Raw genomic sequence first — 12,872 nt, 5'->3', positions numbered from 1 at the left:
CAAGAGATGCAGAATCTGCACAAAAAATTCCAGAGGCTAATCCGCAACGTGTACACATAGCCTTAAGGTGTCCCACATGTCTGCTAGTTACTTTACAAGCAAGTTGGCAAATTGCAGACACTTGGATAAGACTGAATATGATAGAGATAAGTGGGCAAAGGTTAGCTGAAGTTTCAGTGGCAAACATTAAGTTAATGGCTTGTTTTTCTCAGAATACCTTGAAATTCATGGCACTGTAAGGCTGGAGCTACCTGGCAGCATAATACAAGTGAACCAGGTCGCATTGCAACCCTAATGGTAATGCGACCATGACAAACAAGACGCAAAAATTATACCCAGTTGAATTTTTTGCAACTGGTTTGTCTCAGCACCCTCGCGGTTGCAATGCGTTACCTGTGTTGTGATTGTGCTACATGATGGGTGTTGTTGCCAATGTCACTGTGTTCACCGGCTGTAGCAGAGGACTGTTCCTCGGGGCCGATACTTCCAGCATAGACATACGGTACAGGGTTTGGGCTGTGGCTATGCTTCGGAAGAGAACGAGGGTGGATAGTTTGGCGAGCACATGCAGGGTACTAAGTGACTCCCTTATGAAGGACTTGCAGCCTGGCGGAAAATACTGGTGACCCCCGTTACTGCCAGTGTAACAATCAAAAACGCTTGTAGAGAATACGACAGCGACAGGTCTAGTGCTGAGAGTGGTGCCCAGAAGACAGAAAGGCATAAATATTCATTTGACTTTTGAACCATAAGGATAATGTATACACATAGAACGTTGAATAAGATATAGCATTTATTAAAGTACTGAAACCACAAAGCAGATTCTAAATGGAATCCTAGACAGCAAAAAAACCCCAAAAACTCAAGGATCCCTAAAATATAACTTTTAATCAATAAAGTTAAAAACTACTTATTCCAAATTTAAAGACATTATGACATATATATTACCACAGGGAATATCGAGATATGGACTATCTGACCCTGTCAGGTGCCCTAATACTGGTCCCTACCTGACTGCGGAGGTTGGCACCCTAAGTTTCAGCGGTAGGCGCCTCCGCTCCACGGCGGCTCGCCCTGTTAGCCCTATACAGTCCCTATGATCACTAAAAAATCGTGTCCTAATATATTCATTACCCAACAAAATGAATAAAATAATAGAAAAAAATAGAAAAACACAACAAAATGGAAAAAAGAAAAAAGAAAAAAATCTGAAAAACAAAACTCAGCAAAAAAACAAAAATGTGGTTTTTTGCCCCAAATAAACCCTTAGTAGGGTATTAATATAAATATACATAGGATAATTGGGCAGCAAAAAAAATGTCAATGTCTCATTTATCCAAAATATTCAATAGTAAAAGGCCGCTCCAAAGGACTCATACAATATTCAAGTCAGCCCCGCGGATACATATATCCGGCAATCAGCATGGTCAAATGACCCTTTAGTACCTGGATATTAATAAAGGAGCGGTAATCCAAAAAGAAAGGAAAAGAACATCCCACAGAGATCATTAGGCATGTTTTCATACATACTGTATATGCTTAGACGGCGATACCCCATTTTCATAAATCAATATGTGCAGTGCAAAAAGCGCTTTTACTCATCTGATTCCCAATGTTCCATCTCAAGCGCTACTTTAAAGTACAGTGCTGCTCTTATTGTTATTACTCCTAACATTCACCTGCTTCTATCCATATATCTATATATATGTGTGTCCCTATATTTAGATTTCCTTTCTGTGGTAGAGAGATGAATAGTTTTGGATGATTACCATTATCCCTTCATTGTCTGCGTTGTTGCTTACAAATAACCTGTTCACAAAGTATGTCATTGGGTGGGAAGGGGTTAAACAGGCAGTATGGATGACATCACAAAGCACATGAACATCATAGACATCATATGACATCACAATTGGCATAGAATGTGCAAAGTGCAACTCCTGAGCCATCTTGTTTCATTAGAGCCTGACAGCCTGAAGGAACCGAGTCCAGGTAGGAAACTCTTCACTTACGACATCACTCACAAATTTTATATTTGGGGGCTTAGAAGTGGGATTCAGAACGGCATTATTCACCTGAAAATCTTAGCAAAAACCACTATATCACGTGTCCTGCGATTGTTATAATGATTCTATGATTTAAAAAAAATGTTATTGACCAGATTCCAAGGAAAATATGAACATTTTGGTTCTTTATTAAGCCAGTGTGAGCCCGGCCTAACTGGGGTTACCAATCTGGACAACCCCTTCTCTAAATGAGGACTTGCTGGTGATCAACTGATCATGTGTCACTAGTCTTGAAGACCCTCAGAAATCGGATGGTTTTGCCCTCTATGACACCCATGGGCTCTAATAAAAGCATATAGGAAGGGGTGGGCCAGGGGAGACAACTCCATTTGGTTCCATTTTTGGGTAGCTTTGCCATTAATGTGGTGAAAATGTAATCATGACATAAATTTAATTGCAGACTGCTACAGTTCTCCATGATCAGCTCCCTAGGTCCTGTTGGATCAGGGGTGACCGGGAACTGATGGTTTCTCGAAATCAGGAATTGCAGTATGGCGTCCTGTCTTTTCCTTTAGTTCATAGAACAGTAGGTGATAGGGATTAGAATAAAAGGGTGGAAATGTTTAGGTTTTAACGTATTTCATTAATAGAGTTGGGCGAATTTTTCTAAATTCTGTCCCAATTATGATCGGAGGCGAATATTGTTTTTGCAAAATTCACCGAACACAGCCGAACGTCATTGGAGTAAAAATTAACTAATATGTTCAGAACCCATCACCAAACATAAATTCGGCACGAATAGCATACCAATATGGCACGAATATGGCAAATTCAGATTCGGCGACCAATTCCGAACATATTCACTCAATTAAAAATGAGGCTGGTGGTTATTTGCAGTCTGTGATTTTGCTTTATTAATTCTACTCTTGATGTTGGAAACTTGATACTTAACACACCATTGGCAGATATTACGTCAGGGGACATGACATCACAGGGCACATGACATCATAGATATCACATGACATCACGGGGCACATGACATCATAGATATCACATGATATCACAGGGCACATGACATCATAGATATCACATGACATCACAGGGCACATGACATCATAGATATCACATGACATCACAGGGCACATGGCATCATAGATATCACATGACATCACAGGGCACATGCCATCATAGATATCACATGATATCACAATTGGTACGGAATGTATACAGTTATTATCCTGAACCACCTTGTGTCCCCAGAAGCAGCAGCTTGAGGAAGACAAGTCCCGGTAGGTAGCTGCTCACTTAACACTAAGGGCCCATTCACACATTGTGTAGCTGTGGGGTGTTCGTGGTGAAGTTTAGAACTGCACCATTTTCCCCTAAAAAATCTCAGCAAACATCTCTGACTGACGTGTTCTCTCTTGTGTATCAGAATGATTCCTTAAATAGGACCTACCATTCAATCCTCTTTTTTTGGAATGATAGGTGTGATGTCTCATCTAGTTCAGATGAGCAGCTGTAATGAACAACGGACAGATGACGGTGGCGCATCTGGAGGCAGAGTAGAAACAACGGAGAACATAGTAGCTTGATGGCAGCAGGAGGACCAGAACTGAGACAACAGGATATCCTCAGCAGAATTGATTAAACGGCAACTGGCGTAATAGGGTTACACACTCTGATCAAACTCAGCTCAGTGTTTGATCAGAGTGGCATCACTTTTTCTCAGACGTGGAGAGGGGGAAAAATAGGTTTCTCCATTATGCGTGTGAAATCGGATCGCACTCAAATGCCACCCATCCAAGCGGGGTCCAATTTTTTCACGGGCCCATAGACTTGTATTGCCGATTTTGATCTGGCAGTGGGATCAACATAGGACTTGTCTACGATTTTTTAAGTGGACCACTGAGTCCGAGGAAAAAATCTGACATTTGCACAGCCCCATAGAACATCATAGTAACGAGTGTTTTCCGTCAAAACCAAGGATAGCATTCAGATGACAAAATTGGTTGTGTACATGAGCCCTTATGTGGAGTGGATCAGTGGGCGACTGGATCCTGAGAAATCCACCGATTGCTCCAAACAGCTGCACTGTAGCATGCTGATCAACAGACAGAAGCATGGAGCTCCTGCCTGAGCAGGCTCAAATCTACGTACAGGCTTGATAGAAAGTCTATTAGCCTGTATTCTACTCTGTGCACAGGCTTATAGAATTGCACAAATACACAAGCACATACATTTATTTATTTTACTCGCTTACATAGCGCCATTAATTCCACAGCGCTATGTATACATACTATATATAAATAAATTAAATATATATAAATAAATATATTTATACATATTCTCTCCGATTTTCACAGATTGACAAAATGGAGACACTTTTTTTTCCCTCTCTCCACCTCCAAGAGAAACTGATGCTTCTCTGATCACACTCTGATCAATGCCTGATCGGAGTCTGCAATTCTATTATATATGTGTGTATTTTGACTATAAGACGCACCTGACCATAATATGCACCCCAATTTTTGGGGTGGAAAACAGGAAAAAACATCTTTAAATAACATGGGGAAGCGTCTTCTAGTCTGGTTTAACAATAGCTTGCCAGGGGGGGGGGGGGGGGGGGGCAGCATCACAGGAGGCAAGGTTACTGCTTCAGGAAGCCAGCAGTGTCAGGAGTCGGGCGACGTTGCGAGTCTTGGGCTCTCATAAGATGTTTGCGCCGGTGAGTGGAGTCCCCTTTCCCATTGACTTCCCTGTGGTGGGCTTCGGGAAAATTGCTGCCAAAGGCCACGCATGCAGTGATTGAGATCTTGGCAGATGAGACCTTTGAAGAAAATCTTGTCTCCCGAGATCTTAATCTGTGCATGTGCCACCACTGGCACCCATTTTTCCAAAGCTCACCGCAGGGAAATCAATGGAAAAGGAGACTCTGCTCACTGCTGCCGGCATCTTGTGAGAGCCCAATATACCTGCATGTATATTAGATTGTAAGCTCCTAGGAGCAGGGTGTATATTGTATATTAGATTGTAAGCTCCCCTAGGAGCAGGGTGTATATTATATATTAGATTGTAAGCTCCCCTAGGAGCAGGGTGTATATTGTATATTAGATTGTAAGCTCCCTAGGAGCAGGGTGTATATTGTATATTAGATTGTAAGCTCCCCTAGGAGCAGGGTGTATATTGTATATTGGATTGTAAGCTCCCCTAGGAGCAGGGTGTATATTATATATTAGATTGTAAGCTCCCCTAGGAGCAGGGTGTATATTGTATATTAGATTGTAAGCTCCCCTAGGAGCAGGGTGTATATTGTATATTAGATTGTAAGCTCCCCTAGGAGCAGGGTGTATATTGTATATTAGATTGTAAGCTCCCCTAGGAGCAGGGTGTATATTAGATTGTAAGCTCCCCTAGGAACAGGGTGTATATTGTATATTAGATTGTAAGCTCCCCTAGGAGCAGGGTGCATATTGTATATTAGATTGTAAGCTCTCCTAGGAACAGGGTGTATATTGTATATTAGATTGTAAGCTCCCCTAGGAGCAGGGTGTATATTGTATATTAGATTGTAAGCTCCCCTAGGAGCAGGGTGTATATTGTATATTAGATTGTAAGCTTCCCTAGGAGCAGGGTGTATATTGTATATTAGATTGTAAGCTCCCCTAGGAGCAGGGTGTATATTGTATATTAGATTGTAAGCTCCCCTAGGAGCAGGGTGTATATTGTATATTAGATTGTAAGCTCCCCTAGGAGCAGGCTGTATATTGTATATTAAATTGTAAGCTCAAGATATACAGCAATATGCAGCAGGACAAATGTGATCCAGGGAAATATCCGATCGCCACAATTGGGGTCAGGCAGGAATTTTTTTCCCCCCCTGAGGCAGAACTCTCCGGGGGGTTTCTTCGCCTTCCTCTGGATCTTTCGGTCCAGTGGCTCTTAGCCGGTCCTCAATGCCCACAGCTAGTTCTGTGGTCTGTATAGGGCCTGACCTGAGAGTCATTGTGATCATGGTTTAATTTCTTAAAGGGCCAGTAATATTTTTATTACAATGTTGCTTATTGCTATTCTAATAAAAAAAAAAGAAAAGAAAACATAAAAGTGTCATGGGAGTTTTTTTGTATTCACTTTCTTTTTATACAGTTACAATGATGGGAGTGATCATTACTACCCTCAATACTCTACAAGTTGAACCAGGAATTATGCGTTGGCGCCAATTACAGAAGGCAGACCACATATATCTCCACCCATTGTGGTATCATAATGTCAACTCCTGTCCAAAATTACATTAAAAGTGTTATGGAGGCAGAGCCCTAAAATAGTATATGTCCTACACAACAAACTACCAGATAGAAGACGAGCTACAAGCAGTGTAGGATTGGTGTGCCCACCAGTAACCAACTCCAGGGCCCCACTTTTACATCTACATGCAAATGTGACATTATCCTCAATCACAAATTTTATAGCAATCCACTATGTAGATTATTCACTATGTACAAAGGCAGCATCTTATTCATGTAACAAAGAATATGGTGGCCCACTCTTGCACAGTGACCTCCCGGAGGAGTTTTCTGTTCTCCTTGTAGCCAGTCAAAGTCTGAGTATAATATGAGTAATGTGTGTAAGTGTAGCACTTAGTGTTTGTGGTGGAGATCTGCCCAGCTGCATACTGTAGGGACAGACATAGTTAAGGCTTGGGACTGGTCCATAGTGGGAGGGGAAAGTCCTAGTAAAAGAGGACTACTTCCTGATAGTCAGATAGGGAGGTACAGTATAGCGGGGCAGCCATCATTCAAGGCAGTGGGAGGCCTTACTGGAATCTCTTGCGGACATTCCGGCAACATCCGGAGCCTAGGGCTCGGTACAGAAACTACAAAGAGAGTCTTATCCTCGAGTGTACAGAGGAAGTGGATGTGAAACCGCAGTAAGGGAAGGTAACGGATCCCCATTGTACTGGGGGACTGGACAGGAAGTCCCTGGAAAACTAGTAAGTTGGGACTGGGATATGATTTTCCTGTAAAATGTCAGGGAGCAATGGAGCAGCAGCTCGGCCATGGCTACCGCCCGCAGTCATTTTACATCAGCATGGCAGTATAATACTTTGTGAAAGTTTAATTCAACTTCTGCCCACCTAGACAAGCTGACAGCTCCTCAATGTCCCTCCTCCCTGGTAAAATCTTCCACTGCTCAGTACAGATTGCAGCTGTCATTCAGACTGGGTCAGAGGTTTTTTTGTTCTCATCTGAACAGCCCTATTGAATAAAATTAGCTAGTGTGATACATCATTTTAACATGGACAGCAGCACACATAGGCATATTACGCTGAAATGAACAAGCCCTTAAAAGCTAATATCTTGTAAAGCAAAAATATAATATATAAAACCCGTTCACCCCTCCCAGCCTGTTTGCACCTTCTTTACCAGGCCATATTTTACAATTATGACCAGCGTCAATTTATGTGGCAATGACTTTGGAACGCTTCAACAAATCTCAGTAATTCTGAGACTGTTTTCTTCGTGACACATTGTACTATGTTAGTGGGTAAATTTACACAGGTGGTCAAAATTGCTGGTACCCCTGGTTTAATGACAGCAAAACCCACACTGGTCACAGAAATAACTTGAATCTGACAATAGTAATAATTAAAAACATCTATGAAAATGAACAAATGAAAGTCAGACCTTGCTTTTCAATCATGATTCCACAGAATTTGTTAAAACAACCTTTTAATTTTTAAGCTCTTAAACTAGATAGTCATATCACACAAAATAAAAAAATCACATGTCTACTTTACATCTGCATCATTTTTAAAACAATTTGTTTTTGTTAGGAAGTTAGAAAGGTTAAAAATTGATCAGCAGTTTCTAATTTTTCCACCAAAATTTACAAAAAACAATTTTTTTTAGCGACCTCATGCCATTTGTAGTGATTTTTGGGGGTCTATATAACAGGAAATACCCTAAAGTAACACCATTCTAAAAACTGCATCCCACAAAGTGCTCAAAACAACATTCAAGAAGTTTATTAACCTTTCAAGTGTTTCACAGGGTTGCATTTTCCCAAGGGAAACAGGAGAAAATGTACCATACAATTTGTTGTGCAATTTCTCTTGAGTACGCCGATATGCCAAATGTGGTGGAAAACCATTGTTTGGCACCATTTCACTTTTTGGAACACAAACTTGGCTGGAATAGATAGCGGACACTATGTCATGTTTACAGTGCCCCTGATGTGCCTAGACTGTGGAAACCCCCCACAAGTGACTCCATCTTGGAAACTAGACCCCTTAAGGAACTTATCTAGCTGCGTGGTGAGCACCTTGAAACCGCAAGTGCTTCACAGAGTTTTATAACATTGAGCCGTGAAATAAAAATATTACATTTTCCCACAAAAAATGTTGCTTTTGCCCCAAATTTTTCATTTTCACAAGGGTAACAGGAGAAAATGGACCTTATAGTTTGTTGTGCAATTTCGACTGATTAATCCAACACCCCATATGTAGTGGAAAACTATTGTTTGGGTGCACGGCAGGGCTTGCAGGGGGTGACATTTGGCTTTTGGAGCAGAAAATTGGCTGGAATAGACAGCGGACATCATGTTGCGTTTGCAGAGCCTCTGATGTGCCTAAATAGTGAGCATGTTGAGATCACATTTGTCTCACATAATTTTATTCATTATATAATGAAGAAAGAATAATTACGTTTTTACCACTAAAATGTTGTTTTAGCCCCAAGGTGTTAATTTTTATAAGGGCTAATAGGAAAAAAATGGACTTTTCAGTTTGTTGTACAATTTCTCCTGATTGCGCCAATACCCTACATGTAATTGGGAAAACCTTTTCAGGCACAGTGGAAAGCTCAGAAAGAAAGGAGCGCTATATTATAGGACAGATTTTGTTGTTATGGTTTGCGGGTGCCATGTCACATTGGCAGAGCCTCTGACGTGCCAGAACAGCAGAACCCCCCATAAGAGACCCCATTTTACATACTATGCCTCTAAATTAATCTAAGGGTGCAGTCACAGAATTTTATACCATTAGGCAGTGAAGAAAAAATAATTAGATTTTTACCACAAAAATTTAGTTTTAGCCCAAGATTTAACATTTTCACATGGTGAAATGGGTAAAAATGACAACAAAATTTGTCACACTTGACTCTTAGTGAACAAAATTTCGTAGAATAGTTTGCAGACTCTGTATACTGAACCCCTAAGTGCCAGAAGAGAAGTATCCCCCCTCGACTGACCCCATTCTGGAAAGTTCACCCCTCTGGGAACTTATCTACAGGTGTCGTGATGATTTGACTCCAGGGGAGTTTTCCAGAAACAAGCCACAATGGATGTTGCTGAGTGAAAATTGCAAACCTGTCGTTGTAGTAATGTTGAAGCCTTTATATTTCCATTGATAAATGACAGACCTGAGTAGGGACTTGCTTCTTGTGGATTGAGTTGAAGCTCTTATTGGGAACATTTTACATAACATTTCGGATCACATTTATCCTGTGCTCTACGCTGAGCACTCACATCTGAGTTTCCATCTAAGGCCATGTTCACACAGTGCGTTTTTTACCGCGGAACCGCAGCGGTTTTGCCGCTGCGGTTCCGCAGCTGTTTTCCATGCAGGGTACAGTACAATGTACCCTATGGAAAACAGGAACCACTGGCACACGATCCTGAATTTCCAAAAAAAAGCCACGCTGAATAGCTGCGGGAAAAAAGAAGGAGCATGTCACTTCTTTGCCCGAAACAGCAGCGGTTCTGCACCCATAGAACTCCATTGTGAGGTCAAACCCGCAGTAAAACCCGCAGATCAAAAATATATCTGCGGGTTTTATTGCGGTTTGTGGTGCAGAACCGCTGCAGCAGGAAGTGCGGGGAAGCGGCCGGAAGTGCGTGGGCGGAAGTGCTTGGGCGGAGAGACATGGAGGCATACCGTCGCATGGGGATCGTGTCGGCCGTTTGATTGATTTGGTATGTGTGTGTGTGTGTGTGTGTGTATGTATGTATGTGTGTGTGTCTGTGTGTGTGTGTATGTGTGTGTGTGTGTGTGCGTGTGTGTGTGCGTGTCCCCATGCGACGCTAGTGCCACCATTGTGCTAAGTCGCCGTATGGGACTACTACTCCCATCCGGTATTAGGATGGGAGAGTTGTCCCTGTGTCCGGCGACTTAGCACAGTTGTAAAGTTACACAAAACACACACAATACACATACATGACACACAGTACAGTACATACAACATATAACACAGAGTATATACTCACCAACAGCACACTTGTAGGCGAAGCCCTCGATCCTCCAGGAAAAAATCCCAAAATAAAAAATCAAATTCATACTCCCTGTCCGCAGAATCCATAAAACGAGTGTCCCACTCCGATCGGCTGCTCTCCGGCGATACACTGCCAGGAGCGAAGCTCCTAGCAGTGTATCGCGTACTGTTCCGGAGTTCAATGACTCCGGCGTCTCGGTTAACGGCAGCACAGCTGCGTTGAACTTTCCCACGCAGCACTGCCGTTAAGCGAGAGTGCCGGGGTCAATGACCGCCGGTAAACTTGCTCGCGCATGCGCAGTGACACACCGACAGGAACTATGGCTCCTGTCAGTGTGTTGCTGCAGCCGTGGAGAGCAGACATATCTCTGGATGTGTCTGTTCTCCATGGAAGATCTTCGTGGGATACGTGATACGTGGCACTTAAATACGTGGCAATTAAATACGTGATACGTGTCACTTAAATACGTGATACGTGTCACTTAAATATGTGATACGTGTCACTTAAATATGTGATACGTGGCACTTAAATACGTGATACGTGTCACTTAAATACGTGATACGTGTCACTTAAATATGTGATACGTGGCACTTAAATACGTGGCACTTAAATACGTGGCACTGAAATACGTGGCACTTAAATACGTGGCACTGAAATATGTGATACGTGGCACTTAAATACGTGGCACTGAAATACGTGGCACTGAAATACGTGGCACTGAAATACGTGGCACTGAAATACGTGATACGTGGCACTTAAATACGTGGCACTTAAATACGTGGCACTTAAATACGTGATACGTGGCACTGAAATACGTGGCACTTAAATACGTGGCACTGAAATATGTGGCACTGAAATACGTGGCACTTAAATACGTGGCACTTAAATACGTGGCACTTAAATACGTGATACGTGGCACTTAAATACGTGGCACTTAAATACGTGGCACTGAAATACGTGATACGTGGCACTTAAATACGTGGCACTTAGGCTATGTTCACATTTGCGTTGTGCGCCGCAGCGTCGGCGCCACAACACACAACGCAAACAAAAACGCATGCACAACGCTGCGTTTTGCGCCGCATGCGTCCTTTTTTTTATTGATTTTGGACGCAGCAAAAATGCAACTTGCTGCGTCCTCTGCGCCCGGATGCGTGCGCTGCAGTGACGCATGCGGCGCAAAACGCAAGTGCGACGCATGTCCATGCGCCCCCATGTTAAATATAGGGGCGCATAACGCATGCGGCGACGCTGCGGCGCCCGACGCTGCGGCGCAGACCGCAAATGTGAACGTAGACTTAAATAGCTGGATAGAGCTGGATCCGCGGGCTGTGATCTGGCCTACGCTCAGCACTCTGCGGAGCGCTGTCATTCAAAACACGTCCACTCATTTTGGTGTTTAGTCCCAAAATGGAGGATGGAAGAAGAAAAGGGTTGGACAAGGAAATGACATCATTTCTTTTTTTTTTTCCCCACTGCAGTTAAAGCTTTATTTGTGTCAAACACAGACAATCTGCAGAGAAAACTGCATAAAAAACCGCACTAAAAACCGCATCAAAAACCGCACCTGCGTTTTCTGCCAAGAGCTGCGGTTTTTAGTCCTGAAAAAAAGGATTGAAATCAGGAACGTGTGAACATACCCTAAATCTCTGAATGAGGTGATTAAGATGAAACCCCTGAGGGATCCATTGACTATAATGAGGCAGCTGAGTTACTCTGGACTCCGTCTCGCTTCTGCTCAGCAGTATCCTTCTTTTTAGAAGTGGACAAAACTGTGACAGACAGCGCTTTTCTGCATGCCTAAGAAGACGTACATCACCGGATCACAGTACAGTCCACAGTGCCTCCATCTGCCTCATTATAGGGAATCTTCTATCGAGATTTCCATCTGAAACATATATTTCAGAGATTTACATGGAAACGCAGGATAAATGTGCGCTGAACCTTACCACTATTTTTTTGGGAGGCAAAATAAACAAATCAACAGCAGGTGATGAATTTGTTTTATTTATTTATTTTTTACATCGTTCCTCGTGTAGTCAAAAGTAATTAGATGACTTTAATCTTCAAGTCGGTGCAATTACAGCGATAGAAGATTTATATAGGTTATTTTTCCTATTTGGCTGCTGTAACCCTCATGAGCACAGTCCTCACCTCATGTTATTGTATCCCATCAGCCCAGCCCTTCCAAAGCAAAGCTTAACCTGCCCAATTCCAGCCTTGCTGAAGCATCCCCAGACCATCACTGATCCTCCACCAAATTTCACAGTGGGTGCCAGACACTGTGGCTTGTACACCTCTCCAGGTCTCAGTCTAACCATTAGACGACCAGGTGTTGATCTGGGGATGCTTCAGCAAGGCTGGAATTGAGCAGGTTAATCTTTGCAAAGGACATATGAATCAAGCCGCATACAAGGTTATCCTGGAAAAACAGTTGATTCCTTCTGCTCAGGGAATGTTCTCCAACTCTGAGGACTGGTATTTCTAGCAGGACAATGCGCCATGCCACACAGCTAGATCAATCAAGGTGTGGATGAAGGACCACCACATCAAATCCCTGTCATGGGCAGCCCAATCTCCAGACCTGAACCCCATTGACAA

This window comes from Ranitomeya variabilis, chromosome 2, assembly GCF_051348905.1.
Source record: "Ranitomeya variabilis isolate aRanVar5 chromosome 2, aRanVar5.hap1, whole genome shotgun sequence".
Lineage (NCBI taxonomy): Eukaryota > Metazoa > Chordata > Amphibia > Anura > Dendrobatidae > Ranitomeya > Ranitomeya variabilis.
Note: the sequence above shows the minus strand (reverse complement) of the source record.